Source organism: Rousettus aegyptiacus, unplaced genomic scaffold (genome assembly GCF_014176215.1).
Source record: "Rousettus aegyptiacus isolate mRouAeg1 unplaced genomic scaffold, mRouAeg1.p scaffold_m13_p_5, whole genome shotgun sequence".
Classification (NCBI taxonomy): Eukaryota; Metazoa; Chordata; class Mammalia; order Chiroptera; family Pteropodidae; genus Rousettus; species Rousettus aegyptiacus.
Window position 1 is genome coordinate 34,023,829 of NW_023416308.1, and position 3,521 is coordinate 34,027,349.

At 34.6% G+C, this 3,521-nt stretch overlaps 1 pseudogene; it reads right to left on the minus strand.

Annotated features, from left to right (window-relative positions):
- Positions 1-2,229: 2,229 nt before the first annotated feature.
- On the minus strand, positions 2,230-2,348 carry LOC118603497 (annotated as a pseudogene).
- Positions 2,349-3,521: the final 1,173 nt, after the last annotated feature.

Genomic DNA, 3,521 nt, shown 5'->3' on the forward strand with positions numbered 1-3,521 from the left:
TGGTGGTGATCATGGTGGTGCAATTCAGCAAGACAGAAAATTTAGGAGGAGGAACAAATTTGGAGAAGAGATAACGCTATTACAAAAAGAGTTCATATTTGTATAGTGCTTTTCAATTTTCAAATTTCTCTTGTACCCATTATCTCATTTTATGTTCAAAAGAACCATGTAAGGCTTACTTATTTCATTTCTAGAACTCCTTTCTAGGAAAATAATTCAAAATGAGAATAAATAATGGAAAATGCTTATGAATGTGGTAAAATTTTAAGAAGCAGAATGAAAAATTGTATAGATGGAATAATTTCAATTACATATTTAAAGCAGCCTGGAAGCAAAAATCAACATATAAATTTTTTCTGAATAGCTGGATTATAAATGATTGCTTTATTCTTCTTAATATATTTCTGTGTTTTTCAAATTTTCTATAATGGTATGTATTACTTTTAAGTGGAGGGAGGAATAGTACACTTCTCTTTTATCTTTCTTTGACTTAATAATGTATTGTTAAATACATAGGCTATCATTATTATCTTTATTTTATAATTCACATCTATTGATGATAATAATTATAACTCACATTTACATAGTATTTACTACAAGCCAGGCATTGTCTTAAGTATCTTAAATAGATATTAAGTTTAGATATGAGTTTAGAATTTATTAGAATTATCTCGTTTTATTTTGACTGTATTTGGCTGTAAATAATAGAAATTTCTACTCAAACTGGCTTAAATAAAAGTAGTATTTTTTGATTTACATGGCTAGAAAAATCTAGAGGCGAAGGGGTAGCGAGCAGGCATGGTTCCAGTCGGGACTTCCACTCATGTCTCTTTGATTCTCCTGGGCCTCCTCATGGCATCTTTATCCACAAGCTAACAATGAGTCATCTGGTTTCAGATCCTATGCCAAGTCAGCACAGGAAATCATCCAGAAGAAAAGACAACACCTGCCCTAGTCTTCCAAGTGAGAGTTCTGAGATTCTCTGGTTGAACAACTTAGGTCTCATACCCACTCCTGAATCAGTACCTAGGGCATAGGGTGGGAGAAGGGACAAAAAATATGATGTGCTGAGTGTCTTAAGTCAACCAGGACCTCCCAAAGATATGGAGGTGAGGGCAGCATGGGGAAGAGGTGATAACTGAATGAAAATCAAATAGGAAGGGAGAATTGGGAAAAAGATACTAGGTAGGAGTAGACAATGTCAATGACTATATTTCTTAATGTTCAGGTTAGTTTGGATCTTAGTGCCAGGTGGGCCACAAATTTCATCTTTTCTCCTTCCCAAATGCCTTTCCTGGGATCCTTATTTTGGTAGTTTGTTATTCTGTGCATCACTAACTACATGTGGTTAGGTAGCCTATGAAACTGCTGAACTTTAAATTACTTGAAAACTTCTAAGTTGAAGGTAAGATGTACTATATTTTTCTTCTTTGATTTATGTTGGCAGTGTCTGTTGTTTCAATTAAAAAATGTCAGAGTGAACACAAAAAATTGGAAAACATTTTTTTATCCATAAAGATAGATGCACCCCAACGTTCACTGCAGCCTTATTCACAGTGGCCAGGACATAGAAACAACCAAAGTGTCCTAGGATAGATGATTGGCTAAAAAGATGTGGTACATATATATAATGGAATATTACTCAGCCATAAGAAGAGATGAAATACTGGCATTTACGACATCAATGGACCTTTAAATAATTATACTAAGCAAAATAAGCCAGACAGAAAAGGTTGAAAATCACATGATATCGCTTAGATGTGGCATATAAACCTAAAAGCAGCAAAGGAACAGGACAAACAAACAGAGACTCATGGACATGGACAATGGACTAGTGGTTACCAGAGGGGTGGGAGAAGAGAGGAGGGGGGAAAAATAAAAGAATAAAATGTTAAAAATAAAATAAATAAAGAGACAAGATGAAAAAAAAGAAAGTATGAAACACTGACGTTTGCAACAACATGGATGGGTCTTGAGATTATTATGCTAAGCAAGATAAGTCAGACAGAAAAAGTTGAGAACCATATGATTTCATTCATACGTGGGATATAAAACTGAAAGCAACAAAGACTCATAGACACAGGCAACAGTTTATTTTTATTTACTTATTTTATTTCTTTATTTTATTTTTTAAGGCAAGACAGCCCTTGGTTGACCTCACAGATTGCAAGGACCTTGTCAACTTACAATCCCTTATTTTAGTAATTAATTAGTTAGCTAATTTTTTTACACCTACAACACCTGGACTTCCTGCGTGGTCTCCCATCCAAGTACTAACCAGGTCTGACCCTTCTTAGCTTCCGAGATCAGACAGGATCAGGCTTGTTCAGGGTAGCATGGCCGTAAATAGACAACAAGTTAATGGTTACCGGGGGAAAAGGAGCAAGGGGGGAGGTAGATAAGGGTAAAGGGGGTCAAAGATATGGTGATCGAAGATTTGACTTTGGGTGGAAAACACACAATGCAATACACATATGACATATTATTGAATTGTGCACTTGAAACCTATACAATTTTATTAATCAATGTTGCTCCAATAAATTTAATTAAAAAAAAGAAAGAAAGGTCAGAGTGATCCCAGCTTTCTCAGGCAGAGCTTCACAGAGTTAAGAGTGTCTCGATGGGACCCCAAAGTCTGTTCCTGGTTTTTTGTTTGTTGTTATTTTGTTCTGTTTTTTATCTAACAGCTTTAATGAGATATAGTTCACATACCATACAATTCACTCATTTAAAGTGTACAACTCAACAGTTTTTACAAAAACAGACTCACAGGTAGAGAGGAAAATCTAGTGATTGTCAGAGGGAGAGAGGTCGGGGGGCTGGGATAAAAAAGTGAAGAGTTGTAAAAGTACAAATTAGTAGTTAAAAAATAGTGATGGGAATGTAGAGCACGGTAGAGGAAATATAGTCAATAATATCATAATGGCTGTGTGTAGAGCTAGATGGGTGATACAGTAATCGGAGGGGTCATTTAATAAACTATATAAGTGTCTAACCAATGTACCATATACCTGAAACTAATAAACAACTTGATTTTTTTTAGTGTATCCACAAAATAGCACAACTATTACCGCAATCAATTTTAGAACATTTTCATTACGCCAAAAAAGAAACACTAAACCCATTAGTAGTCATTCCCTCACATCCCTCTAGCCTTCCTCCCCCAAGTCTTAGGCAACCACTAATTTATTTTCTTTATCTATAGATTTACCTTTTCTAAGCATTTTATATAAATAGATCCATAAAATATGTGGTCTTTTATGATTGGCTTCTTTCACTAAGCATGTTTTTAAGGTTCAGCTATGTTACAGCATGTATCGGTACTCATTTCTTTTAACTGCCAAATAATATTCTATTATATGTATGTACCATATCTCATTTATCCATTCATCAATTGACGAATAATGCTTTTATGGACATTTCTATACAAGTTTTGCGTGGACATATGTTTTTATTTCTTTTGGATGTATAACTAAAAGTAGAATTTCTGGAACATATGATAGTCCTCTGTTTTGTAGGTC